The sequence below is a fragment of the Phyllobates terribilis genome, unplaced genomic scaffold, assembly GCF_046119375.1.
Source record: "Phyllobates terribilis strain yellow unplaced genomic scaffold, ASM4611937v1 Scaffold_499__1_contigs__length_1316695, whole genome shotgun sequence".
In the NCBI taxonomy this organism is placed as follows: Eukaryota; Metazoa; Chordata; class Amphibia; order Anura; family Dendrobatidae; genus Phyllobates; species Phyllobates terribilis.
Window position 1 is genome coordinate 326,002 of NW_027363259.1, and position 26,087 is coordinate 352,088.

The 26,087-nt window shown below is 45.5% G+C and overlaps 12 non-coding genes and 4 pseudogenes across 12 annotated transcripts; all 16 read left to right on the forward strand.

Annotated features, from left to right (window-relative positions):
- Nucleotides 1-590: 590 nt before the first annotated feature.
- Nucleotides 591-772, forward strand: LOC141230278 (U2 spliceosomal RNA). Its single transcript, XR_012296830.1, has one exon. It is a non-coding gene; the product is annotated as a U2 spliceosomal RNA (small nuclear RNA).
- Nucleotides 773-1,887: 1,115 nt separating this feature from the next.
- LOC141230532 (U2 spliceosomal RNA) lies at nt 1,888-2,078 on the forward strand. Its single transcript, XR_012296991.1, has one exon. It is a non-coding gene; the product is annotated as a U2 spliceosomal RNA (small nuclear RNA).
- A 1,115-nt stretch (nt 2,079-3,193) lies between these two features.
- LOC141230147 (U2 spliceosomal RNA) lies at nt 3,194-3,384 on the forward strand. Its single transcript, XR_012296703.1, has one exon. It is a non-coding gene; the product is annotated as a U2 spliceosomal RNA (small nuclear RNA).
- A 1,116-nt stretch (nt 3,385-4,500) lies between these two features.
- Nucleotides 4,501-4,691, forward strand: LOC141230211 (U2 spliceosomal RNA). The gene has a single exon (XR_012296765.1). It is a non-coding gene; the product is annotated as a U2 spliceosomal RNA (small nuclear RNA).
- Nucleotides 4,692-5,806: 1,115 nt separating this feature from the next.
- Nucleotides 5,807-5,997, forward strand: LOC141230931 (U2 spliceosomal RNA). Its single transcript, XR_012297378.1, has one exon. It is a non-coding gene; the product is annotated as a U2 spliceosomal RNA (small nuclear RNA).
- Nucleotides 5,998-7,112: 1,115 nt separating this feature from the next.
- Nucleotides 7,113-7,303, forward strand: LOC141230534 (U2 spliceosomal RNA). Its single transcript, XR_012296993.1, has one exon. It is a non-coding gene; the product is annotated as a U2 spliceosomal RNA (small nuclear RNA).
- Nucleotides 7,304-8,418: 1,115 nt separating this feature from the next.
- On the forward strand, nt 8,419-8,609 carry LOC141230256 (U2 spliceosomal RNA). Its single transcript, XR_012296808.1, has one exon. It is a non-coding gene; the product is annotated as a U2 spliceosomal RNA (small nuclear RNA).
- A 1,115-nt stretch (nt 8,610-9,724) lies between these two features.
- On the forward strand, nt 9,725-9,915 carry LOC141230535 (U2 spliceosomal RNA). Its single transcript, XR_012296994.1, has one exon. It is a non-coding gene; the product is annotated as a U2 spliceosomal RNA (small nuclear RNA).
- Nucleotides 9,916-16,019: 6,104 nt separating this feature from the next.
- On the forward strand, nt 16,020-16,233 carry LOC141230353 (U2 spliceosomal RNA; annotated as a pseudogene).
- Nucleotides 16,234-17,348: 1,115 nt separating this feature from the next.
- On the forward strand, nt 17,349-17,539 carry LOC141230536 (U2 spliceosomal RNA). The gene has a single exon (XR_012296995.1). It is a non-coding gene; the product is annotated as a U2 spliceosomal RNA (small nuclear RNA).
- Nucleotides 17,540-18,654: 1,115 nt separating this feature from the next.
- LOC141230537 (U2 spliceosomal RNA) lies at nt 18,655-18,845 on the forward strand. The gene has a single exon (XR_012296996.1). It is a non-coding gene; the product is annotated as a U2 spliceosomal RNA (small nuclear RNA).
- Nucleotides 18,846-19,960: 1,115 nt separating this feature from the next.
- Nucleotides 19,961-20,076, forward strand: LOC141230419 (U2 spliceosomal RNA; annotated as a pseudogene).
- A 524-nt stretch (nt 20,077-20,600) lies between these two features.
- LOC141230291 (U2 spliceosomal RNA) lies at nt 20,601-20,781 on the forward strand (annotated as a pseudogene).
- A 1,115-nt stretch (nt 20,782-21,896) lies between these two features.
- LOC141230538 (U2 spliceosomal RNA) lies at nt 21,897-22,087 on the forward strand. The gene has a single exon (XR_012296997.1). It is a non-coding gene; the product is annotated as a U2 spliceosomal RNA (small nuclear RNA).
- A 1,115-nt stretch (nt 22,088-23,202) lies between these two features.
- Nucleotides 23,203-23,393, forward strand: LOC141230941 (U2 spliceosomal RNA). The gene has a single exon (XR_012297387.1). It is a non-coding gene; the product is annotated as a U2 spliceosomal RNA (small nuclear RNA).
- Nucleotides 23,394-24,508: 1,115 nt separating this feature from the next.
- LOC141230406 (U2 spliceosomal RNA) lies at nt 24,509-24,586 on the forward strand (annotated as a pseudogene).
- The last annotated feature ends 1,501 nt before the right edge of the window (nt 24,587-26,087 follow it).

A 26,087-nucleotide genomic window follows, 5' to 3' on the forward strand; every position in this document is an offset into this window, starting at 1 on the left:
TTTAATGCCTGCAGACTATAAAAGAGAACCCAACCCAAAAAGTTTGGTTGATTAGTCTGTGGCATTCTGTTAAACTGTTGCTTATGGCGGTCTCTGTGAGCTTCTCAGCGACATTCAGCCAGCCAGGTATCCTGCCTGCAGTAGATGGAATGTGGCAATGGAACGCTGGCTGCGCGTGTCATAATAGGCTCTGAGCCTTTATATACCTGTGCACAGCAGCAGCCACCTTCAGTCTGCTGCTGGACAGCCAGCAGCAGCAGCAGCAGGAGAGGTATGTAATCAGGAGCCCTCCTGCTAAGGGTAGACAGCTGCTCGTTCCACCCCACCCCCCGCCTTAATTGGTTCTCCTCCCTTCCAACGGTGTTGAGGCGGGTGGGAACAGCAGGGGGTGAAGGTGCTGTGTTTAAAGAGGTGGAGTTATGCAGATCTAAAACGCGTGGATTGCAGCAGCAGCAAGCCGAAAAGTGCAGGCATGTAAGGGATCTAGAGGTTGACAACATGTCTTCTTAACGGGAGTCCAGGAGCTCATCTCCACAAATGGACTTTTTAGGATCCTTGGGTGGCTCCGTAGTTTGAAACCAATTCTGGTTATCGCTTCTCGGCCTTTTGGCTAAGATCAAGTGTTCTTATCAGTTTAATATCTGATACGTCCCCTATCTGGGGACCATATATTAAATGGATTTTTAGAACAGGGAGATGGAAAAAGAGCTTGCTCTGTCCACTCCACGCATTGACCTGGTATTGCAGTATCTCCAGGACCGGTGCACCCCTTCTTTAATGCAGTTTCTAAAATCAGAAAGAATTGAATTCAATGTTTTTTGTTCATTTTGCTTGTTTGTCGGATTTTGGGATGGACTCTTTGGCTCTGCTTTTCTTCTCCTCATTGGATTTTTCATGTTCAAAGTTGCAGAAGCCAGATTACAAGCTCATTTTGGTTCAACTTCAGCAACTGTGCATTGCATTGCCATGTAATGTGATGCAATGCTATCTTTCTAGCTCTCCCTTTTTACTTCCTTTTGGATAAACAGACATATTAGGCAAGCATTTTGGAGCTTTCACCTAAATAACTACAGGTGGTGAGATAAGCTGCACAATATAATTGACCTTTCAGTATATTGTTGCACACACACCATCTATTTAGCAAATGCCCTTGTTATCAACAGCAGCCTTTTAAACTCACCTGAGCTAACAGGTATGTGCGCTGGTTACTCTGCTGCGCTTAAAATTTCTTTTTTGGTTTGCTACAATGCCTTTTCTGAAACGTTGTCTCCTTCTGCTGGAACACTGACTTCTTTCATTTAATGCCTGCAGACTATAAAAGAGAACCCAACCCAAAAAGTTTGGTTGATTAGTCTGTGGCATTCTGTTAAACTGTTGCTTATGGCGGTCTCTGTGAGCTTCTCAGCGACATTCAGCCAGCCAGGTATCCTGCCTGCAGTAGATGGAATGTGGCAATGGAACGCTGGCTGCGCGTGTCATAATAGGCTCTGAGCCTTTATATACCTGTGCACAGCAGCAGCCACCTTCAGTCTGCTGCTGGACAGCCAGCAGCAGCAGCAGCAGGAGAGGTATGTAATCAGGAGCCCTCCTGCTAAGGGTAGACAGCTGCTCGTTCCACCCCACCCCCCGCCTTAATTGGTTCTCCTCCCTTCCAACGGTGTTGAGGCGGGTGGGAACAGCAGGGGGTGAAGGTGCTGTGTTTAAAGAGGTGGAGTTATGCAGATCTAAAACGCGTGGATTGCAGCAGCAGCAAGCCGAAAAGTGCAGGCATGTAAGGGATCTAGAGGTTGACAACATGTCTTCTTAACGGGAGTCCAGGAGCTCATCTCCACAAATGGACTTTTTAGGATCCTTGGGTGGCTCCGTAGTTTGAAACCAATTCTGGTTATCGCTTCTCGGCCTTTTGGCTAAGATCAAGTGTAGTATCTGTTCTTATCAGTTTAATATCTGATACGTCCCCTATCTGGGGACCATATATTAAATGGATTTTTAGAACAGGGAGATGGAAAAAGAGCTTGCTCTGTCCACTCCACGCATTGACCTGGTATTGCAGTATCTCCAGGACCGGTGCACCCCTTCTTTAATGCAGTTTCTAAAATCAGAAAGAATTGAATTCAATGTTTTTTGTTCATTTTGCTTGTTTGTCGGATTTTGGGATGGACTCTTTGGCTCTGCTTTTCTTCTCCTCATTGGATTTTTCATGTTCAAAGTTGCAGAAGCTAGATTACAAGCTCATTTTGGTTCAACTTCAGCAACTGTGCATTGCATTGCCATGTAATGTGATGCAATGCTATCTTTCTAGCTCTCCCTTTTTACTTCCTTTTGGATAAACAGACATATTAGGCAAGCATTTTGGAGCTTTCACCTAAATAACTACAGGTGGTGAGATAAGCTGCACAATATAATTGACCTTTCAGTATATTGTTGCACACACACCATCTATTTAGCAAATGCCCTTGTTATCAACAGCAGCCTTTTAAACTCACCTGAGCTAACAGGTATGTGCGCTGGTTACTCTGCTGCGCTTAAAATTTATTTTTTGGTTTGCTACAATGCCTTTTCTGAAACGTTGTCTCCTTCTGCTGGAACACTGACTTCTTTCATTTAATGCCTGCAGACTATAAAAGAGAACCCAACCCAAAAAGTTTGGTTGATTAGTCTGTGGCATTCTGTTAAACTGTTGCTTATGGCGGTCTCTGTGAGCTTCTCAGCGACATTCAGCCAGCCAGGTATCCTGCCTGCAGTAGATGGAATGTGGCAATGGAACGCTGGCTGCGCGTGTCATAATAGGCTCTGAGCCTTTATATACCTGTGCACAGCAGCAGCCACCTTCAGTCTGCTGCTGGACAGCCAGCAGCAGCAGCAGCAGGAGAGGTATGTAATCAGGAGCCCTCCTGCTACGGGTAGACAGCTGCTCGTTCCACCCCACCCCCCGCCTTAATTGGTTCTCCTCCCTTCCAACGGTGTTGAGGCGGGTGGGAACAGCAGGGGGTGAAGGTGCTGTGTTTAAAGAGGTGGAGTTATGCAGATCTAAAACGCGTGGATTGCAGCAGCAGCAAGCCGAAAAGTGCAGGCATGTAAGGGATCTAGAGGTTGACAACATGTCTTCTTAACGGGAGTCCAGGAGCTCATCTCCACAAATGGACTTTTTAGGATCCTTGGGTGGCTCCGTAGTTTGAAACCAATTCTGGTTATCGCTTCTCGGCCTTTTGGCTAAGATCAAGTGTAGTATCTGTTCTTATCAGTTTAATATCTGATACGTTCCCTATCTGGGGACCATATATTAAATGGATTTTTAGAACAGGGAGATGGAAAAAGAGCTTGCTCTGTCCACTCCACGCATTGACCTGGTATTGCAGTATCTCCAGGACCGGTGCACCCCTTCTTTAATGCAGTTTCTAAAATCAGAAAGAATTGAATTCAATGTTTTTTGTTCATTTTGCTTGTTTGTCGGATTTTGGGATGGACTCTTTGGCTCTGCTTTTCTTCTCCTCATTGGATTTTTCATGTTCAAAGTTGCAGAAGCCAGATTACAAGCTCATTTTGGTTCAACTTCAGCAACTGTGCATTGCATTGCCATGTAATGTGATGCAATGATATCTTTCTAGCTCTCCCTTTTTACTTCCTTTTGGATAAACAGACATATTAGGCAAGCATTTTGGAGCTTTCACCTAAATAACTACAGGTGGTGAGATAAGCTGCACAATATAATTGACCTTTCAGTATATTGTTGCACACACACCATCTATTTAGCAAATGCCCTTGTTATCAACAGCAGCCTTTTAAACTCACCTGAGCTAACAGGTATGTGCGCTGGTTACTCTGCTGCGCTTAAAATTTCTTTTTTTGGTTTGCTACAATGCCTTTTCTGAAACGTTGTCTCCTTCTGCTGGAACACTGACTTCTTTCATTTAATGCCTGCAGACTATAAAAGAGAACCCAACCCAAAAAGTTTGGTTGATTAGTCTGTGGCATTCTGTTAAACTGTTGCTTATGGCGGTCTCTGTGAGCTTCTCAGCGACATTCAGCCAGCCAGGTATCCTGCCTGCAGTAGATGGAATGTGGCAATGGAACGCTGGCTGCGCGTGTCATAATAGGCTCTGAGCCTTTATATACCTGTGCACAGCAGCAGCCACCTTCAGTCTGCTGCTGGACAGCCAGCAGCAGCAGCAGCAGGAGAGGTATGTAATCAGGAGCCCTCCTGCTAAGGGTAGACAGCTGCTCGTTCCACCCCACCCCCCGCCTTAATTGGTTCTCCTCCCTTCCAACGGTGTTGAGGCGGGTGGGAACAGCAGGGGGTGAAGGTGCTGTGTTTAAAGAGGTGGAGTTATGCAGATCTAAAACGCGTGGATTGCAGCAGCAGCAAGCCGAAAAGTGCAGGCATGTAAGGGATCTAGAGGTTGACAACATGTCTTCTTAACGGGAGTCCAGGAGCTCATCTCCACAAATGGACTTTTTAGGATCCTTGGGTGGCTCCGTAGTTTGAAACCAATTCTGGTTATCGCTTCTCGGCCTTTTGGCTAAGATCAAGTGTAGTATCTGTTCTTATCAGTTTAATATCTGATACGTCCCCTATCTGGGGACCATATATTAAATGGATTTTTAGAACAGGGAGATGGAAAAAGAGCTTGCTCTGTCCACTCCACGCATTGACCTGATATTGCAGTATCTCCAGGACCGGTGCACCCCTTCTTTAATGCAGTTTCTAAAATCAGAAAGAATTGAATTCAATGTTTTTTGTTCATTTTGCTTGTTTGTCGGATTTTGGGATGGACTCTTTGGCTCTGCTTTTCTTCTCCTCATTGGATTTTTCATGTTCAAAGTTGCAGAAGCCAGATTACAAGCTCATTTTGGTTCAACTTCAGCAACTGTGCATTGCATTGCCATGTAATGTGATGCAATGCTATCTTTCTAGCTCTCCCTTTTTACTTCCTTTTGGATAAACAGACATATTAGGCAAGCATTTTGGAGCTTTCACCTAAATAACTACAGGTGGTGAGATAAGCTGCACAATATAATTGACCTTTCAGTATATTGTTGCACACACACCATCTATTTAGCAAATGCCCTTGTTATCAACAGCAGCCTTTTAAACTCACCTGAGCTAACAGGTATGTGCGCTGGTTACTCTGCTGCGCTTAAAATTTCTTTTTTGGTTTGCTACAATGCCTTTTCTGAAACGTTGTCTCCTTCTGCTGGAACACTGACTTCTTTCATTTAATGCCTGCAGACTATAAAAGAGAACCCAACCCAAAAAGTTTGGTTGATTAGTCTGTGGCATTCTGTTAAACTGTTGCTTATGGCGGTCTCTGTGAGCTTCTCAGCGACATTCAGCCAGCCAGGTATCCTGCCTGCAGTAGATGGAATGTGGCAATGGAACGCTGGCTGCGCGTGTCATAATAGGCTCTGAGCCTTTATATACCTGTGCACAGCAGCAGCCACCTTCAGTCTGCTGCTGGACAGCCAGCAGCAGCAGCAGCAGGAGAGGTATGTAATCAGGAGCCCTCCTGCTAAGGGTAGACAGCTGCTCGTTCCACCCCACCCCCCGCCTTAATTGGTTCTCCTCCCTTCCAACGGTGTTGAGGCGGGTGGGAACAGCAGGGGGTGAAGGTGCTGTGTTTAAAGAGGTGGAGTTATGCAGATCTAAAACGCGTGGATTGCAGCAGCAGCAAGCCGAAAAGTGCAGGCATGTAAGGGATCTAGAGGTTGACAACATGTCTTCTTAACGGGAGTCCAGGAGCTCATCTCCACAAATGGACTTTTTAGGATCCTTGGGTGGCTCCGTAGTTTGAAACCAATTCTGGTTATCGCTTCTCGGCCTTTTGGCTAAGATCAAGTGTAGTATCTGTTCTTATCAGTTTAATATCTGATACGTCCCCTATCTGGGGACCATATATTAAATGGATTTTTAGAACAGGGAGATGGAAAAAGAGCTTGCTCTGTCCACTCCACGCATTGACCTGGTATTGCAGTATCTCCAGGACCGGTGCACTCCTTCTTTAATGCAGTTTCTAAAATCAGAAAGAATTGAATTCAATGTTTTTTGTTCATTTTGCTTGTTTGTCGGATTTTGGGATGGACTCTTTGGCTCTGCTTTTCTTCTCCTCATTGGATTTTTCATGTTCAAAGTTGCAGAAGCCAGATTACAAGCTCATTTTGGTTCAACTTCAGCAACTGTGCATTGCATTGCCATGTAATGTGATGCAATGCTATCTTTCTAGCTCTCCCTTTTTACTTCCTTTTGGATAAACAGACATATTAGGCAAGCATTTTGGAGCTTTCACCTAAATAACTACAGGTGGTGAGATAAGCTGCACAATATAATTGACCTTTCAGTATATTGTTGCACACACACCATCTATTTAGCAAATGCCCTTGTTATCAACAGCAGCCTTTTAAACTCACCTGAGCTAACAGGTATGTGCGCTGGTTACTCTACTGCGCTTAAAATTTCTTTTTTGGTTTGCTACAATGCCTTTTCTGAAACGTTGTCTCCTTCTGCTGGAACACTGACTTTTTTCATTTAATGCCTGCAGACTATAAAAGAGAACCCAACCCAAAAAGTTTGGTTGATTAGTCTGTGGCATTCTGTTAAACTGTTGCTTATGGCGGTCTCTGTGAGCTTCTCAGCGACATTCAGCCAGCCAGGTATCCTGCCTGCAGTAGATGGAATGTGGCAATGGAACGCTGGCTGCGCGTGTCATAATAGGCTCTGAGCCTTTATATACCTGTGCACAGCAGCAGCCACCTTCAGTCTGCTGCTGGACAGCCAGCAGCAGCAGCAGCAGGAGAGGTATGTAATCAGGAGCCCTCCTGCTAAGGGTAGACAGCTGCTCGTTCCACCCCACCCCCCGCCTTAATTGGTTCTCCTCCCTTCCAACGGTGTTGAGGCGGGTGGGAACAGCAGGGGGTGAAGGTGCTGTGTTTAAAGAGGTGGAGTTATGCAGATCTAAAACGCGTGGATTGCAGCAGCAGCAAGCCGAAAAGTGCAGGCATGTAAGGGATCTAGAGGTTGACAACATGTCTTCTTAACGGGAGTCCAGGAGCTCATCTCCACAAATGGACTTTTTAGGATCCTTGGGTGGCTCCGTAGTTTGAAACCAATTCTGGTTATCGCTTCTCGGCCTTTTGGCTAAGATCAAGTGTAGTATCTGTTCTTATCAGTTTAATATCTGATACGTCCCCTATCTGGGGACCATATATTAAATGGATTTTTAGAACAGGGAGATGGAAAAAGAGCTTGCTCTGTCCACTCCACGCATTGACCTGGTATTGCAGTATCTCCAGGACCGGTGCACCCCTTCTTTAATGCAGTTTCTAAAATCAGAAAGAATTGAATTCAATGTTTTTTGTTCATTTTGCTTGTTTGTCGGATTTTGGGATGGACTCTTTGGCTCTGCTTTTCTTCTCCTCATTGGATTTTTCATGTTCAAAGTTGCAGAAGCCAGATTACAAGCTCATTTTGGTTCAACTTCAGCAACTGTGCATTGCATTGCCATGTAATGTGATGCAATGCTATCTTTCTAGCTCTCCCTTTTTACTTCCTTTTGGATAAACAGACATATTAGGCAAGCATTTTGGAGCTTTCACCTAAATAACTACAGGTGGTGAGATAAGCTGCACAATATAATTGACCTTTCAGTATATTGTTGCACACACACCATCTATTTAGCAAATGCCCTTGTTATCAACAGCAGCCTTTTAAACTCACCTGAGCTAACAGGTATGTGCGCTGGTTACTCTGCTGCGCTTAAAATTTCTTTTTTGGTTTGCTACAATGCCTTTTCTGAAACGTTGTCTCCTTCTGCTGGAACACTGACTTCTTTCATTTAATGCCTGCAGACTATAAAAGAGAACCCAACCCAAAAAGTTTGGTTGATTAGTCTGTGGCATTCTGTTAAACTGTTGCTTATGGCGGTCTCTGTGAGCTTCTCAGCGACATTCAGCCAGCCAGGTATCCTGCCTGCAGTAGATGGAATGTGGCAATGGAACGCTGGCTGCGCGTGTCATAATAGGCTCTGAGCCTTTATATACCTGTGCACAGCAGCAGCCACCTTCAGTCTGCTGCTGGACAGCCAGCAGCAGCAGCAGCAGGAGAGGTATGTAATCAGGAGCCCTCCTGCTAAGGGTAGACAGCTGCTCGTTCCACCCCACCCCCCGCCTTAATTGGTTCTCCTCCCTTCCAACGGTGTTGAGGCGGGTGGGAACAGCAGGGGGTGAAGGTGCTGTGTTTAAAGAGGTGGAGTTATGCAGATCTAAAACGCGTGGATTGCAGCAGCAGCAAGCCGAAAAGTGCAGGCATGTAAGGGATCTAGAGGTTGACAACATGTCTTCTTAACGGGAGTCCAGGAGCTCATCTCCACAAATGGACTTTTTAGGATCCTTGGGTGGCTCCGTAGTTTGAAACCAATTCTGGTTATCGCTTCTCGGCCTTTTGGCTAAGATCAAGTGTAGTATCTGTTCTTATCAGTTTAATATCTGATACGTCCCCTATCTGGGGACCATATATTAAATGGATTTTTAGAACAGGGAGATGGAAAAAGAGTTTGCTCTGACCACTCCACGCATTGACCTGGTATTGTAGTATCTCCAGGACCGGTGCACCCCTTCTTTAATGCAGTTTCTAAAATCAGAAAGAATTGAATTCAATGTTTTTTGTTCATTTTGCTTGTTTGTCGGATTTTGGGATGGACTCTTTGGCTCTGCTTTTCTTCTCCTCATTGGATTTTTCATGTTCAAAGTTGCAGAAGCCAGATTACAAGCTCATTTTGGTTCAACTTCAGCAACTGTGCATTGCATTGCCATGTAATGTGATGCAATGCTATCTTTCTAGCTCTCCCTTTTTACTTCCTTTTGGATAAACAGACATATTAGGCAAGCATTTTGGAGCTTTCACCTAAATAACTACAGGTGGTGAGATAAGCTGCACAATATAATTGACCTTTCAGTATATTGTTGCACACACACCATCTATTTAGCAAATGCCCTTGTTATCAACAGCAGCCTTTTAAACTCACCTGAGCTAACAGGTATGTGCGCTGGTTACTCTGCTGCACTTAAAATTTCTTTTTTGGTTTGCTACAATGCCTTTTCTGAAACGTTGTCTCCTTCTGCTGGAACACTGACTTCTTTCATTTAATGCCTGCAGACTATAAAAGAGAACCCAACCCAAAAAGTTTGGTTGATTAGTCTGTGGCATTCTGTTAAACTGTTGCTTATGGCGGTCTCTGTGAGCTTCTCAGCGACATTCAGCCAGCCAGGTATCCTGCCTGCAGTAGATGGAATGTGGCAATGGAACGCTGGCTGCGCGTGTCATAATAGGCTCTGAGCCTTTATATACCTGTGCACAGCAGCAGCCACCTTCAGTCTGCTGCTGGACAGCCAGCAGCAGCAGCAGCAGGAGAGGTATGTAATCAGGAGCCCTCCTGCTAAGGGTAGACAGCTGCTCGTTCCACCCCACCCCCCGCCTTAATTGGTTCTCCTCCCTTCCAACGGTGTTGAGGCGGGTGGGAACAGCAGGGGGTGAAGGTGCTGTGTTTAAAGAGGTGGAGTTATGCAGAACTAAAACGCGTGGATTGCAGCAGCAGCAAGCCGAAAAGTGCAGGCATGTAAGGGATCTAGAGGTTGACAACATGTCTTCTTAACGGGAGTCCAGGAGCTCATCTCCACAAATGGACTTTTTAGGATCCTTGGGTGGCTCCGTAGTTTGAAACTAATTCTGGTTATCGCTTCTCGGCCTTTTGGCTAAGATCAAGTGTAGTATCTGTTCTTATCAGTTTAATATCTGATACGTCCCCTATCTGGGGACCATATATTAAATGGATTTTTAGAACAGGGAGATGGAAAAAGAGCTTGCTCTGTCCACTCCACGCATTGACCTGGTATTGCAGTATCTCCAGGACCGGTGCACCCCTTCTTTAATGCAGTTTCTAAAATCAGAAAGAATTGAATTCAATGTTTTTTGTTCATTTTGCTTGTTTGTCGGATTTTGGGATGGACTCTTTGGCTCTGCTTTTCTTCTCCTCATTGGATTTTTCATGTTCAAAGTTGCAGAAGCCAGATTACAAGCTCATTTTGGTTCAACTTCAGCAACTGTGCATTGCATTGCCATGTAATGTGATGCAATGCTATCTTTCTAGCTCTCCCTTTTTACTTCCTTTTGGATAAACAGACATATTAGGCAAGCATTTTGGAGCTTTCACCTAAATAACTACAGGTGGTGAGATAAGCTGCACAATATAATTGACCTTTCAGTATATTGTTGCACACACACCATCTATTTAGCAAATGCCCTTGTTATCAACAGCAGCCTTTTAAATTCACCTGAGCTAACAGGTATGTGCGCTGGTTACTCTGCTGCGCTTAAAATTTCTTTTTTGGTTTGCTACAATGCCTTTTCTGAAACGTTGTCTCCTTCTGCTGGAACACTGACTTCTTTCATTTAATGCCTGCAGACTATAAAAGAGAACCCAACCCAAAAAGTTTGGTTGATTAGTCTGTGGCATTCTGTTAAACTGTTGCTTATGGCGGTCTCTGTGAGCTTCTCAGCGACATTCAGCCAGCCAGGTATCCTGCCTGCAGTAGATGGAATGTGGCAATGGAACGCTGGCTGCGCGTGTCATAATAGGCTCTGAGCCTTTATATACCTGTGCACAGCAGCAGCCACCTTCAGTCTGCTGCTGGACAGCCAGCAGCAGCAGCAGCAGGAGAGGTATGTAATCAGGAGCCCTCCTGCTAAGGGTAGACAGCTGCTCGTTCCACCCCACCCCCCGCCTTAATTGGTTCTCCTCCCTTCCAACGGTGTTGAGGCGGGTGGGAACAGCAGGGGGTGAAGGTGCTGTGTTTAAAGAGGTGGAGTTATGCAGATCTAAAACGCGTGGATTGCAGCAGCAGCAAGCCGAAAAGTGCAGGCATGTAAGGGATCTAGAGGTTGACAACATGTCTTCTTAACGGGAGTCCAGGAGCTCATCTCCACAAATGGACTTTTTAGGATCCTTGGGTGGCTCCGTAGTTTGAAACCAATTCTGGTTATCGCTTCTCGGCCTTTTGGCTAAGACCAAGTGTCTTGTCTGGGGTCCTTGAGTGTTTTCCCTTGGCCTTCCGGCATCGCCATCTTGATGGCTTAAGCCGGTTGCTGCTTTAGGGGGAGAACGAGGAGGAACGAGAGAGTGATCATAATGGGCGTGAAGATACGCTATGCTGGGACCGATGACAATCGGGTTCGCAATGCATTCCGCATTGAAGTTGATGCTGCTGTCAGAGAGCGTTTCAATCTGTCGTATATGGTGCACGAGGTGATCTTCAAAATCCTGGAAGTGACAAGAGAAAACATCGTCTGCCTGCAGGAATCCCGGAAAGAAGGACGGTATGTCTTGGTGTTGCAATCTATGGCGGCTTGCCGGAACCTGTATAAGAAGTTGAGGGAGCAGGAGAAGAATCCAACCTTGCATGGTTTGACTTTTACAGTCTTGTACTCCAAAGGTGATGTTCCCCTAGTCATATTTATGTATAATCCCTTTGTGCACGAACATGACATTGCGACTTTTCTTAAGAGGCATTGTGACTTTGTGAGCAACAGTCACAAAATCATGAACGAGGAGAACTTATGGACTGGCAAATACAGATATTTTGTCAGATTTGGGGAAAGTTCTTCGGAGCCTGGAGGTGTTCATTACCCTCCCCAAAGTTTCTCTATCGGGAGAGATAGGGGTATTCTCTTCTTTCCTGAGGCCCCAGTTTTTTGCAGGAAATGTAAGAAGTACGGACACTTACAAGAGGTTTGTACTGCTGTGCCTGTTTGCTCCAAGTGCAACCAAAGTGGGCATGTTGCTAAGGACTGTACCAATCCAATTGTTTGCAATGCTTGTGGCATGGAGGGGCATGCCTTTAAGGATTGTACTCGTCGTGCGAACGAGGGCAAGGCAAGGGCATACTCTGAGGTGGTCTCGAACTCTCCGAGGCCTAAGAGTGTGGCACCTGAGGCCGCAGTTTCTTCCAGGGTGAAGGTAGTGGAACAGCGTGTGGAGACTGCTCCAGTGAGGGCGTCTGCTGACCTACTGGTGGAGCCCGGGAGAGTGGAAGAGGTTCTGGCAGCTGAGATGGACATTTCTTCCTATCAGGGGGGTTTCATTGACTCCTTTTGTGAAGAACGTGAGGGAGCCTTGGAAATCCCAGGGGACCCGGCTCTCAGTTGGAGCAGTGAAAGTATGGATGAAGAGGGAGCTGGAGGTCAAGGAGACTTCACTGAGACTGGGGTGAGGTCTTCTGAGGAACCGGACCGCGCTAAGAATAAAAGGGCCCGGTTGTCTGAACCATCAAGTAGCCAATGCGTGGCAAGTCCGGTGAGTGAGCGGGATTACCCAGTGGTTTCTCTTTCTCCTGCGTCAACGGCTTACCTGGAGGAGAATTTGGAGTCCACTATCTTTCAGCTAAGTGGGAGTTCGCCGGATGACAAAGGATAAGGAAGGCATGTTTTTTTGCTGAGACTGGTGTTTCTGGTTTTTGAGCCAAAGAATGGTCTCTAAACCAAATTGGGACATTGCGTCCCTTAATGTAAGACTTTTAAAGTCTAGAGTTAGAAGATCTGTGATTCTGGACTTCTTACATAACCATTCTTTTGATATTATGTGTCTACAGGAGTGTGGTATAGAAGAACCCCTGGAAGACGCTGATTGGCCATATGGCCAGCATATCTGGTCTGGCTCTAGTGGGAATAAAAATGATGGAGTTGGGATAGTATTAAATAATAGAAATTTTGTTTTTGAATATTATAAGGTAATAGAGGTGGGTCGTTGCATCTCTGCAGTTGTGTGTGGGAGGGGGTGGAAAGTTAAAATTATAAATATTTATGGTCCTACAAAAAAAGAAGACAGGTTAAGTTTATTAGATAAATTATGTTTAGAATTACCTGGTAGGATCCCTGTGATAGTAACAGGTGATTTTAACTGTGTAACTGAGGGGAAAGTTGATGCCTCAGGAAAAAAATTGGCAAACATTATTTCTGATTTTTTCTTTTTTGATGCTGCTGAGGTTTATTTGGGGAAGCCACCACCACCAACCTATAAAGCTGACAGGGGTGGGATAACATCTAGGATTGATAGGATGTTTTTTTCTAAAAATATAATATGTGATGGTTTTTCTCAATTTTCAGTTCCTTTTTCGGACCATGTGTGCCTGAAAGGTGAGTTTAGAGGGGATTTAAGGCGGGTGCATGGGAGAGGTGTGTGGAAATTGAATGTGAGTTTGCTTGAGGATGAGAGAATTGTGAATGATTTTAAGAAAAAATATAGTTGGTGTAAATCTCAAAAGAGTAAGTTTGAAAGTGTGTTGGTGTGGTGGGATTGGATGAAGTATGAAGTGCAAAAGTTTTTTCGTCGATGGGGCTATAAAAAGGCTGCCATGGTTAGGAGTCAATATAAAGATTTAATGATGAGGGTGGAATGGCTGTAGAAAATGAGGATGTGTGGTGTGGATGTGGATGATTTGTTAAGAAGTGCGAGAGAGGATTTGAAGAGGACTTTGGAGAGGAAGGGAAGGGAAATAATTTTTAGGTCAAAGGTGGTCCATCTTGATAAAGATGAAAAGTGTTCAAGATATTTCTTTAAAAAAATAAATGGTAAGAAGGAGGGTATGGAGGAGATTTTTGATGTGGATGGTGTTTGTGTGAGTGGGGAGGATGTAATGAAGGAAGTGGTCACGTTTTATGCTGAGTTGTTTGGCAGGAAGTGGGTGGATGAGAGTTTGAAAGAAGAAGTGCTTAAGACTTTGGATTGTAAGGTGGATAAGGATGGATGTTCTGGTCTATGTGAGGCAGTGATTGAGGAGGAAGTTAAGAAAGCGGTGTTTGGTGCAAGGAAAAATGTGACGCCTGGGAAGGATGGTTTGCCTGTGGAGCTATATGTTATGATGTGGGAAGTGATGGGTAAGGATTTAGTGGAAGTGTGTCAGTTTATGTGGGAGAATGGGATGCTTGCGGGTTCAATGAAGGAGGGAGTGGTGGTCTTAATCCATAAGAAAGGGGATAAAAGGTGTTTGAGTAATTGGAGGCCAATTACGCTTCTGAACGCCGATTACAAGGTATTCAGTAAAATTTTGGCGTGTCGGATGCGTGTGGTTATAGCTGATGTGATTGGTAAAGATCAAGTGTGTGCAGTGCCTGGTAGATGTATGACAGATAATCTGTGTCTTTTAAGAGATGTGTTGTGGGATTGTAAAGTAAGAAAGCAGAAGTGTATGGTGATGGCTGTTGACTTTGAAAAGGCGTTTGATCGCGTGTCTCATGTGTTTCTATTTGAGGTTTTGCGTAGAATGGGTTTTCCGGAGAAATTTGTGCGTGCCGTGAGAGGATTGTATGGGGAGGTGGTGAGTGAATTTCTGGTGAATGGGTTTTTGAGTGAGAAAGTGTGTATTAGGTCTGGTGTGAGGCAAGGTTGTCCCATGTCACCGGTATTATTTGTGTGTGTGATTGAGCCACTGCTGTGTATGATTCGGAAAGAGAAAGTGGTGCGTGGTTTGTTAGTGCCGGGGAGTGGTGGAATGACTGTGAAAGTCTTAGGATATATGGATGATGTAGTAGTGGTGAGTGAGAGTGTGGCCTCTATGGAGAGAGTAAAATTGTTGTTGAATTTTTTTTGTGGCGCGTCAGCGTTTCGTGTGAATTGGAACAAATGCATGTTTAAATGTTTTGGTGACAATAGGATTAAGATGGATGGTGTGGCTGGTGTGGATGGTGCAATTAAAGTGTTGGGAGTTTTTTTTAATGATGATTTGAAAGGTTATGAGAGTTGGGATGAATGTGGTGAGCGGATTGTGCGAAAGATGAATTTTTGGAAGTTACGTTCTTTGTCTTTGGTAGGGAAGGTTCTTATTATTAAGGCTGTTATTCTCCCTATTTTGCTTTATGTTTCTTGTATTTTTCCAGTGCCCTATAGGAAAATTAAAAAAGTGGAGAAACTAATTTTTGTGTTTTTTTGGGGCAGTAGGATGGAAAGACTTATGAGAGAGATTTTGTTTAAGCAATATTTGTATGGGGGACTGAAGTTTCCGAATATTGAAGTGTTTCTAACATTGCATTTTATTAAGACTACGGTCATTTTGATTGGGAAGAATAATAAAGGGGCATTTATGTGTAAGTATTTGGCTGGATGGATGCTGTATGGTCTGAATTGGGTGAAGCATGATAAGAATGTGCCTGTTGCTTTTAAGTGTCCTGAGTGGTATGGTTTGATTGAGAAGTTTGTGAGGAAGAATGATTTGTTAGCAGTTGCAATGAAAGACTTTACGTTTGTTAAGAAGGTGATGGGGAAGATGTGTGTGAATGAGTGTGAGAGTAATGTGGTGGGGTTGCGTTCTATGGAAGTTGCGCGGGTATGGAAGAAGTTAAGCATTCAAGGTGTGTCGAATAGACAGCGAGATATAGTATGGATGGGCCTTCATAATATTTTGCCAGTGAGGGATTTTCAGAAGAAAAGAGATCTCATAAGATCTGCAGTATGTCCAAGGGATGGTTGTGGAGCGAATGAGACGGTGAGGCACCTTATGTGGGATTGTAATTTTGCGTATGATGTGTGGAAAGGTGTGGGTGGACTGTGTAAAGGGGTTGCTGGTGTGAAGTTTATTGATTGGAGAGTGGCTATGTTTGGTTTTGGTGCTAGTCGTCGTGGCCTAGAAAGGATGATGTGGTTTATTATGGTGTGTGTGCAGGAGAGCTTGTGGGATGTGAGAAATTTGTGTGTGTTTAAAAGAGTAAATTTAACAGTAAATGATTGTATTAGGTTGATCTTAGCAAGACTATATGTAATCTATTTGTGGGATACAAGAGAAGGTGGTGGTGGTGGAACAGATTCTGAAGGTGTGTGGAAATACCTTAAGTGGCAGGATATGGTTAAATACCGTTGATATTTTTTCTGGAAATTTCTCTGGCATAGGATTACTTGTTTGTATTTTTGTTGAATAATCCTTTAATAAAGAAACCACAATGATGTTTATGAAGTGGCAGTATAACTTATGACGAAGTCTGGTTAACTGTTTGCTTATATCTAAACCTGAGTGGTTTTAAAAAAAAAAAAAAAAAAAAAAAAATCTGTTCTTATCAGTTTAATATCTGATACGTCCCCTATCTGGGGACCATATATTAAATGGATTTTTAGAACAGGGAGATGGAAAAAGAGCTTGCTCTGTCCACTCCACGCATTGACCTGGTATTGCAGTATCTCCAGGACCGGTGCACCCCTTCTTTAATGCAGTTTCTAAAATCAGAAAGAATTGAATTCAATGTTTTTTGTTCATTTTGCTTGTTTGTCGGATTTTGGGATGGACTCTTTGGCTCTGCTTTTCTTCTCCTCATTGGATTTTTCATGTTCAAAGTTGCAGAAGCCAGATTACAAGCTCATTTTGGTTCAACTTCAGCAACTGTGCATTGCATTGCCATGTAATGTGATGCAATGCTATCTTTCTAGCTCTCCCTTTTTACTTCCTTTTGGATAAACAGACATATTAGGCAAGCATTTTGGAGCTTTCACCTAAATAACTACAGGTGGTGAGATAAGCTGCACAATATAATTGACCTTTCAGTATATTGTTGCACACACACCATCTATTTAGCAAATGCCCTTGTTATCAACAGCAGCCTTTTAAACTCACCTGAGCTAACAGGTATGTGCGCTGGTTACTCTGCTGCGCTTAAAATTTCTTTTTTGGTTTGCTACAATGCCTTTTCTGAAACGTTGTCTCCTTCTGCTGGAACACTGACTTCTTTCATTTAATGCCTGCAGACTATAAAAGAGAACCCAACCCAAAAAGTTTGGTTGATTAGTCTGTGGCATTCTGTTAAACTGTTGCTTATGGCGGTCTCTGTGAGCTTCTCAGCGACATTCAGCCAGCCAGGTATCCTGCCTGCAGTAGATGGAATGTGGCAATGGAACGCTGGCTGCGCGTGTCATAATAGGCTCTGAGCCTTTATATACCTGTGCACAGCAGCAGCCACCTTCAGTCTGCTGCTGGACAGCCAGCAGCAGCAGCAGCAGGAGAGGTATGTAATCAGGAGCCCTCCTGCTAAGGGTAGACAGCTGCTCGTTCCACCCCACCCCCCGCCTTAATTGGTTCTCCTCCCTTCCAATGGTGTTGAGGCGGGTGGGAACAGCAGGGGGTGAAGGTGCTGTGTTTAAAGAGGTGGAGTTATGCAGATCTAAAACGCGTGGATTGCAGCAGCAGCAAGCCGAAAAGTGCAGGCATGTAAGGGATCTAGAGGTTGACAACATGTCTTCTTAACGGGAGTCCAGGAGCTCATCTCCACAAATGGACTTTTTAGGATCCTTGGGTGGCTCCGTAGTTTGAAACCAATTCTGGTTATCGCTTCTCGGCCTTTTGGCTAAGATCAAGTGTAGTATCTGTTCTTATCAGTTTAATATCTGATACGTCCCCTATCTGGGGACCATATATTAAATGGATTTTTAGAACAGGGAGATGGAAAAAGAGCTTGCTCTGTCCACTCCACGCATTGACCTGGTATTGCAGTATCTCCAGGACCGGTGCACCCCTTCTTTAATGCAGTTTCTAAAATCAGAAAGAATTGAATTCAATGTTTTTTGTTCATTTTGCTTGTTTGTCGGATTTTGGGATGGACTCTTTGGCTCTGCTTTTCTTCTCCTCATTGGATTTTTCATGTTCAAAGTTGCAGAAGCCAGATTACAAGCTCATTTTGGTTCAACTTCAGCAACTGTGCATTGCATTGCCATGTAATGTGATGCAATGCTATCTTTCTAGCTCTCCCTTTTTACTTCCTTTTGGATAAACAGACATATTAGGCAAGCATTTTGGAGCTTTCACCTAAATAACTACAGGTGGTGAGATAAGCTGCACAATATAATTGACCTTTCAGTATATTGTTGCACACACACCATCTATTTAGCAAATGCCCTTGTTATCAACAGCAGCCTTTTAAACTCACCTGAGCTAACAGGTATGTGCGCTGGTTACTCTGCTGCGCTTAAAATTTCTTTTTTGGTTTGCTACAATGCCTTTTCTGAAACGTTGTCTCCTTCTGCTGGAACACTGACTTCTTTCATTTAATGCCTGCAGACTATAAAAGAGAACCCAACCCAAAAAGTTTGGTTGATTAGTCTGTGGCATTCTGTTAAACTGTTGCTTATGGCGGTCTCTGTGAGCTTCTCAGCGACATTCAGCCAGCCAGGTATCCTGCCTGCAGTAGATGGAATGTGGCAATGGAACGCTGGCTGCGCGTGTCATAATAGGCTCTGAGCCTTTATATACCTGTGCACAGCAGCAGCCACCTTCAGTCTGCTGCTGGACAGCCAGCAGCAGCAGCAGCAGGAGAGGTATGTAATCAGGAGCCCTCCTGCTAAGGGTAGACAGCTGCTCGTTCCACCCCACCCCCCGCCTTAATTGGTTCTCCTCCCTTCCAACGGTGTTGAGGCGGGTGGGAACAGCAGGGGGTGAAGGTGCTGTGTTTAAAGAGGTGGAGTTATGCAGATCTAAAACGCGTGGATTGCAGCAGCAGCAAGCCGAAAAGTGCAGGCATGTAAGGGATCTAGAGGTTGACAACATGTCTTCTTAACGGGAGTCCAGGAGCTCATCTCCACAAATGGACTTTTTAGGATCCTTGGGTGGCTCCGTAGTTTGAAACCAATTCTGGTTATCGCTTCTCGGCCTTTTGGCTAAGATCAAGTGTAGTATCTGTTCTTATCAGTTTAATATCTGATACGTCCCCTATCTGGGGACCATATATTAAATGGATTTTTAGAACAGGGAGATGGAAAAAGAGCTTGCTCTGTCCACTCCACGCATTGACCTGGTATTGCAGTATCTCCAGGACCGGTGCACCCCTTCTTTAATGCAGTTTCTAAAATCAGAAAGAATTGAATTCAATGTTTTTTGTTCATTTTGCTTGTTTGTCGGATTTTGGGATGGACTCTTTGGCTCTGCTTTTCTTCTCCTCATTGGATTTTTCATGTTCAAAGTTGCAGAAGCCAGATTACAAGCTCATTTTGGTTCAACTTCAGCAACTGTGCATTGCATTGCCATGTAATGTGATGCAATGCTATCTTTCTAGCTCTCCCTTTTTACTTCCTTTTGGATAAACAGACATATTAGGCAAGCATTTTGGAGCTTTCACCTAAATAACTACAGGTGGTGAGATAAGCTGCACAATATAATTGACCTTTCAGTATATTGTTGCACACACACCATCTATTTAGCAAATGCCCTTGTTATCAACAGCAGCCTTTTAAACTCACCTGAGCTAACAGGTATGTGCGCTGGTTACTCTGCTGCGCTTAAAATTTCTTTTTTGGTTTGCTACAATGCCTTTTCTGAAACGTTGTCTCCTTCTGCTGGAACACTGACTTCTTTCATTTAATGCCTGCAGACTATAAAAGAGAACCCAACCCAAAAAGTTTGGTTGATTAGTCTGTGGCATTCTGTTAAACTGTTGCTTATGGCGGTCTCTGTGAGCTTCTCAGCGACATTCAGCCAGCCAGGTATCCTGCCTGCAGTAGATGGAATGTGGCAATGGAACGCTGGCTGCGCGTGTCATAATAGGCTCTGAGCCTTTATATACCTGTGCACAGCAGCAGCCACCTTCAGTCTGCTGCTGGACAGCCAGCAGCAGCAGCAGCAGGAGAGGTATGTAATCAGGAGCCCTCCTGCTAAGGGTAGACAGCTGCTCGTTCCACCCCACCCCCCGCCTTAATTGGTTCTCCTCCCTTCCAACGGTGTTGAGGCGGGTAGGAACAGCAGGGGGTGAAGGTGCTGTGTTTAAAGAGGTGGAGTTATGCAGATCTAAAACGCGTGGATTGCAGCAGCAGCAAGCCGAAAAGTGCAGGCATGTAAGGGATCTAGAGGTTGACAACATGTCTTCTTAACGGGAGTCCAGGAGCTCATCTCCACAAATGGACTTTTTAGGATCCTTGGGTGGCTCCGTAGTTTGAAACCAATTCTGGTTATCGCTTCTCGGCCTTTTGGCTAAGATCAAGTGTAGTATCTTTTGAAAAGGCAGTTTTGTCCTTGGGCTGCCCTAGTAAATTGATGCATATTACACACTGGTTTGGTGCACTTGTTAGTACGCCAGGTGGCTCATAGAGTTATCTGATGGAAAACATGGCCCTCCAGGATCGAAGTCACTAGGCTGGGTAAGTGTGAGGGCTTTGGAGCAATGTGCCCCAGGAGTAGGCGCCCTGGTGGGAGTCCAAGCTTACTGGGACTGGGAACCCCAGAAAGACTTGGCTTCGTAGCACGCCGCACCTTTGCCAATCATACTTTCTGAGCAACCCCCCCTATTCCTGGCCTCCGGGCTAGGAAGGGGAATTTTTATAAACCCGGTCGGAGGTCCGGTCAGCTTTGGGCTGAGAAACCAACACAGGCTCCAGCTCCACTAGGGTGGCAGCCTAGATGGAAGCTGGGAGCACGAAAACGGCTCTTCTCCGGCTTCGGCTAGGGAGAGTATCGGAGATCCCTGACCCTCGCTGTGGCCTTCTGGCTCGGAGGGATGGGGATGGTTTATTGGGGACCCTCTCCTCCGGGAAGGGTCCACATGAATCCTCGCCTCGTGCGCTGTTTTGGTGTGACTTCGGTCACATTTTTCAGTGCCTTGGATGCAGCTTCAATCAAAAATCTGTTCTTATCAGTTTAATATCTGATACGTCCCCTATCTGGGGACCATATATTAAATGGATTTTTAGAACAGGGAGATGGAAAAAGAGCTTGCTCTGTCCACTCCACGCATTGACCTGGTATTGCAGTATCTCCAGGACCGGTGCACCCCTTCTTTAATGCAGTTTCTAAAATCAGAAAGAATTGAATTCAATGTTTTTTGTTCATTTTGCTTGTTTGTCGGATTTTGGGATGGACTCTTTGGCTCTGCTTTTCTTCTCCTCATTGGATTTTTCATGTTCAAAGTTGCAGAAGCCAGATTACAAGCTCATTTTGGTTCAACTTCAGCAACTGTGCATTGCATTGCCATGTAATGTGATGCAATGCTATCTTTCTAGCTCTCCCTTTTTACTTCCTTTTGGATAAACAGACATATTAGGCAAGCATTTTGGAGCTTTCACCTAAATAACTACAGGTGGTGAGATAAGCTGCACAATATAATTGACCTTTCAGTATATTGTTGCACACACACCATCTATTTAGCAAATGCCCTTGTTATCAACAGCAGCCTTTTAAACTCACCTGAGCTAACAGGTATGTGCGCTGGTTACTCTGCTGTGCTTAAAATTTCTTTTTTGGTTTGCTACAATGCCTTTTCTGAAACGTTGTCTCCTTCTGCTGGAACACTGACTTCTTTCATTTAATGCCTGCAGACTATAAAAGAGAACCCAACCCAAAAAGTTTGGTTGATTAGTCTGTGGCATTCTGTTAAACTGTTGCTTATGGCGGTCTCTGTGAGCTTCTCAGCGACATTCAGCCAGCCAGGTATCCTGCCTGCAGTAGATGGAATGTGGCAATGGAACGCTGGCTGCGCGTGTCATAATAGGCTCTGAGCCTTTATATACCTGTGCACAGCAGCAGCCACCTTCAGTCTGCTGCTGGACAGCCAGCAGCAGCAGCAGCAGGAGAGGTATGTAATCAGGAGCCCTCCTGCTAAGGGTAGACAGCTGCTCGTTCCACCCCACCCCCCGCCTTAATTGGTTCTCCTCCCTTCCAACGGTGTTGAGGCGGGTGGGAACAGGAGGGGGTGAAGGTGCTGTGTTTAAAGAGGTGGAGTTATGCAGATCTAAAACGCGTGGATTGCAGCAGCAGCAAGCCGAAAAGTGCAGGCATGTAAGGGATCTAGAGGTTGACAACATGTCTTCTTAACGGGAGTCCAGGAGCTCATCTCCACAAATGGACTTTTTAGGATCCTTGGGTGGCTCCGTAGTTTGAAACCAATTCTGGTTATCGCTTCTCGGCCTTTTGGCTAAGATCAAGTGTAGTATCTGTTCTTATCAGTTTAATATCTGATACGTCCCCTATCTGGGGACCATATATTAAATGGATTTTTAGAACAGGGAGATGGAAAAAGAGCTTGCTCTGTCCACTCCACGCATTGACCTGGTATTGCAGTATCTCCAGGACCGGTGCACCCCTTCTTTAATGCAGTTTCTAAAATCAGAAAGAATTGAATTCAATGTTTTTTGTTCATTTTGCTTGTTTGTCGGATTTTGGGATGGACTCTTTGGCTCTGCTTTTCTTCTCCTCATTGGATTTTTCATGTTCAAAGTTGCAGAAGCCAGATTACAAGCTCATTTTGGTTCAACTTCAGCAACTGTGCATTGCATTGCCATGTAATGTGATGCAATGCTATCTTTCTAGCTCTCCCTTTTTACTTCCTTTTGGATAAACAGACATATTAGGCAAGCATTTTGGAGCTTTCACCTAAATAACTACAGGTGGTGAGATAAGCTGCACAATATAATTGACCTTTCAGTATATTGTTGCACACACACCATCTATTTAGCAAATGCCCTTGTTATCAACAGCAGCCTTTTAAACTCACCTGAGCTAACAGGTATGTGCGCTGGTTACTCTGCTGCGCTTAAAATTTCTTTTTTGGTTTGCTACAATGCCTTTTCTGAAACGTTGTCTCCTTCTGCTGGAACACTGACTTCTTTCATTTAATGCCTGCAGACTATAAAAGAGAACCCAACCCAAAAAGCTTGGTTGATTAGTCTGTGGCATTCTGTTAAACTGTTGCTTATGGCGGTCTCTGTGAGCTTCTCAGCGACATTCAGCCAGCCAGGTATCCTGCCTGCAGTAGATGGAATGTGGCAATGGAACGCTGGCTGCGCGTGTCATAATAGGCTCTGAGCCTTTATATACCTGTGCACAGCAGCAGCCACCTTCAGTCTGCTGCTGGACAGCCAGCAGCAGCAGCAGCAGGAGAGGTATGTAATCAGGAGCCCTCCTGCTAAGGGTAGACAGCTGCTCGTTCCACCCCACCCCCCGCCTTAATTGGTTCTCCTCCCTTCCAACGGTGTTGAGGCGGGTGGGAACAGCAGGGGGTGAAGGTGCTGTGTTTAAAGAGGTGGAGTTATGCAGATCTAAAACGCGTGGATTGCAGCAGCAGCAAGCCGAAAAGTGCAGGCATGTAAGGGATCTAGAGGTTGACAACATGTCTTCTTAACGGGAGTCCAGGAGCTCATCTCCACAAATGGACTTTTTAGGATCCTTGGGTGGCTCCGTAGTTTGAAACCAATTCTGGTTATCACTTCTCGGCCTTTTGGCTAAGATCAAGTGTAGTATCTGTTCTTATCAGTTTAATATCTGATACGTCCCCTATCTGGGGACCATATATTAAATGGATTTTTAGAACAGGGAGATGGAAAAAGAGCTTGCTCTGTCCACTCCACGCATTGACCTGGTATTGCAGTATCTCCAGGACCGGTGCACCCCTTCTTTAATGCAGTTTCTAAAATCAGAAAGAATTGAATTCAATGTTTTTTGTTCATTTTGCTTGTTTGTCGGATTTTGGGATGGACTCTTTGGCTCTGCTTTTCTTCTCCTCATTGGATTTTTCATGTTCAAAGTTGCAGAAGCCAGATTACAAGCTCATTTTGGTTCAACTTCAGCAACTGTGCATTGCATTGCCATGTAATGTGATGCAATGCTATCTTTCTAGCTCTCCCTTTTTACTTCCTTTTGGATAAACAGACATATTAGGCAAGCATTTTGGAGCTTTCACCTAAATAACTACAGGTGGTGAGATAAGCTGCACAATATAATTGACCTTTCAGTATATTGTTGCACACACACCATCTATTTAGCAAATGCCCTTGTTATCAACAGCAGCCTTTTAAACTCACCTGAGCTAACAGGTATGTGCGCTGGTTACTCTGCTGCGCTTAAAATTTCTTTTTTGGTTTGCTACAATGCCTTTTCTGAAACGTTGTCTCCTTCTGCTGGAACACTGACTTCTTTCATTTAATGCCTGCAGACTATAAAAGAGAACCCAACCCAAAAAGTTTGGTTGATTAGTCTGTGGCATTCTGTTAAACTGTTGCTTATGGCGGTCTCTGTGAGCTTCTCAGCGACATTCAGCCAGCCAGGTATCCTGCCTGCAGTAGATGGAATGTGGCAATGGAACGCTGGCTGCGCGTGTCATAATAGGCTCTGAGCCTTTATATACCTGTGCACAGCAGCAGCCACCTTCAGTCTGCTGCTGGACAGCCAGCAGCAGCAGCAGCAGGAGAGGTATGTAATCAGGAGCCCTCCTGCTAAGGGTAGACAGCTGCTCGTTCCACCCCACCCCCCGCCTTAATTGGTTCTCCTCCCTTCCAACGGTGTTGAGGCGGGTGGGAACAGCAGGGGGTGAAGGTGCTGTGTTTAAAGAGGTGGAGTTATGCAGATCTAAAACGCGTGGATTGCAGCAGCAGCAAGCCGAAAAGTGCAGGCATGTAAGGGATCTAGAGGTTGACAACATGTCTTCTTAACGGGAGTCCAGGAGCTCATCTCCACAAATGGACTTTTTAGGATCCTTGGGTGGCTCCGTAGTTTGAAACCAATTCTGGTTATCGCTTCTCGGCCTTTTGGCTAAGATCAAGTGTAGTATCTGTTCTTTTAAGAACACAAGAGCTACGATCTACACTTGACGAGAGCGATCGAACTCGGAAGGAGAAGAGCTTCGGAGCCCAGCTGACATCGGAGAAGGAAGGCGGATATCGGTGGGAGGAAGAAGCTCTAAAGAATCCAGAAGAAGACGAAGACTCGGAGAAGAATCGGGCTGTCCTGTGGAATCTTCGAGGAAGAAAATCATCGAGACAAAGACCTTTCGGGGAATTTGTCCAGAACACGACGGGAGAAGAATCTGCATAGCTCCACCCATTCCGGGAAGAGTTCCAGATCCAGCTCCAAGAAGTAACTGCAGGAGGAAAGCCATGGCAAGCGCTGCGAGGAAGGCCGAAAAGAAGAGCCTGGAGCAGGGGACAGCCAGGAGAGCCCAGCCAGGAGCCGATTCTGACCCCAAGGACTCTGCCTCCACGACTGGCCAGCAGAAGGGACCCCAGAAGCCCCGCCACGAAGCTCCAGCCCTGGAGCCATGGATGCGGCAGACGGTGGCCCTGAAGCTGAAGGAAGTGGATGGGAGGGTGCCGGATATGTCCTCGGACGTGTTCTGCCAGAAGATGCTGCTGGATCGAGGCTTCTCCAGGTCGGACACCCTCAGCATCCAGACCTTCTTGACGGGGATCTTCTTCGTCACCTTCGCCACTGTGAACACCTGCAGGAGGTTCTGGGAAATGGTAAGCGCAAAAGGACCGGATAATTCTTTCTCTGCCTTTACAGGTAGCTGCCCTATCCAGAGGGACGAAAGGAGGATCACGGTCTCCATGCGCAACCCGCACACCCCAGGCCAAGACATCTGTACCTTCCTGAGACGCTTCTGTTTGGTTGTGAAGGAACCCTCTCACATCCTGAATGGACTCGGCTTCTGGACAGGTAAGTGGTCGGTGACCGTTAGACTTCACAGGGACCTGGCGTACTCAGACGGACTTCGGCACCTGCCCCCGACATTCTCCCTTGGCAACTCCTACGGCCTCATCTATTACCCGGACATGCCGCGGAACTGCAGGAGATGCGGCAAGAACGGCCACGAGATGAAGGACTGCAAGGAGGATGCCTGCAGGATTTGTCGAGTGATGGGACACAGCTTGAAGGACTGCCCGAAGAAGACATCCTGCAACCTGTGTGGGCTGGCGGCTCATCTGTACAAGGATTGCCCCAAGCGTGAGAGATCCTGGGCATCGGTGGTTGCGACGACCCCAGCTACGGAGGACAAGGCCCCGACGACCAGGCCTGTGAAGGTCAAGGACGCGACGACCAAGGCCCCAGCGGCCAAGGCCGAGACGACCAAGGCCAAAGCGGTCAAGGAGTCGGTGGCCAAAGCCCCAGCGACGGTCCCAGCAGCTCCAAAGCAGAAGAAAAAGTCAAAGGAGGGTAAGAGTTCTGTCACCCCTCTCTCGATCCCTCCCCCTGCCACCCCCGTCCAATTCCCCCCCACCCCGGCCACCCCTGCTGAGGATTCCACTTCCTCTTCCTCCTTCCCCTACTCCTCAGCAGGTGTCCTTTCCCCTGCCCCGGCAGCCACTCTCCCT